This window comes from Petaurus breviceps, unplaced genomic scaffold (assembly GCF_028583685.1).
Source record: "Petaurus breviceps papuanus isolate PSGF00001 unplaced genomic scaffold, PetGlider_PUasm1.0 90977, whole genome shotgun sequence".
Classification (NCBI taxonomy): Eukaryota; Metazoa; Chordata; class Mammalia; order Diprotodontia; family Petauridae; genus Petaurus; species Petaurus breviceps.
Genome location: NW_027187391.1, coordinates 28,450,622 through 28,451,930, shown reverse-complemented (window position 1 = coordinate 28,451,930; position 1,309 = coordinate 28,450,622). Strand labels below are relative to the sequence as shown.

Here is a 1,309-nt window from a genome sequence, read left to right as displayed (position 1 = left end):
TCTCACTTTCAAATTTGCCCTGTGTTTCTCTTGTAAGTCACCATTTTCCTTACCAGTTGAGGGGAAAAGAGAAAAGGTCGGAGGGAAAAATTCCAAGGGAGAGAAATATAGTAGTAATAATAAAAAAAAAATATATTAAAAAATGGACAAAGTCCAAGCTAAACCATTTGTTTTAAACAGAGCTCATTTTAGTAGGCCACAGGGAAAGGGTCATTCCTCACTTAAGAGTCCATCCTTTTAGCAGGATGGGCCTAGGATTGAGGAGCCAGCGGGTTGTCTGCTGGTCTCTTTGATACTGGCTGCCCCAAGTCTTTGCCTTGCCATGGCCACCTGCAATTTGGTACTGATCTGGCATGGAAAGAACACCTGGAACCTGGACAAGTACTTCAATGATTGGTACTAGACAGACCTGAGCCTTGCTGGGCACAAGGAGACCAAGCACAGCAGCCAAGCATTGCAAGATGCTGGCTTTGAATTTGATATCACTTCACCTCTGTCTAGAATAGAGCAAATTGTACCCTTTGGACAGTACTAGATGCCACTGACCAGAAGTGGTTATCTGTAGTGAGGATTTGGTGCCTCATTGAGTGGCACTGTGGAGGTCTGATAGGCCTCAACAAAGTAGAGAAGGCTACCAAGCATGGTGAGGCCCAGGTGAAGATCAGGCAATGATACTACAACATCCCACCACCTCCAATGGAGCCTGACCACCTGTTCTACAGCAACATCAGCAAGGACTGTTGCTATGCAGATCTGACTGAGGATCAGCTGCCCTCCTGTGAGAGCCTAAAAGACACTATTGCCCAGACTCTGCCCTTTTGGAATGAGGAAATTGTCCCCCAGATCAAGGAAGGAATATGTGTTCTGATTGCAGCCCATGGCAATAGTCTTTGAGGGATTGTCAAACATCTTGAGGGTCTGTATGAAGAAGCAATCATGGAGGTAAATCTGCCTGCTGGCATTCCCATTGTGTATGAGTTGAACAAGAATCTGAAACCCATCAAGCCCATGCAGCTCCTTGGGGATAAAGAGACCTGGGCAAGGCCAAGGAGGCTGTGGCAGCCCAAGGCAAGGTCAAGAAGTGAAAGCAGTCTACCAGCACAAACCAGCAGCAGCCAGGCCCTTACCTTCTCACCATCTCCACCATATCTCTCCTCTTCCAGCTCCACATGCTGACCATTGCCTTAGGGATCACAACACATAGCTGCAGGTGGGGGACTTATGGTTCCTTTGCTCATTTCTTTCTATTTCAGACCAATTCCTTTTATTTTCCCTGTTGCCCTTCCCCTCAAACACATTGGTCAGAATG

At 46.8% G+C, this 1,309-nt stretch overlaps 1 pseudogene; it reads left to right on the top strand.

The window, feature by feature from the left end:
• The first annotated feature begins 322 nt into the window (after positions 1–322).
• Positions 323–1,085, top strand: LOC138153194 (phosphoglycerate mutase 1-like; annotated as a pseudogene).
• Positions 1,086–1,309: the final 224 nt, after the last annotated feature.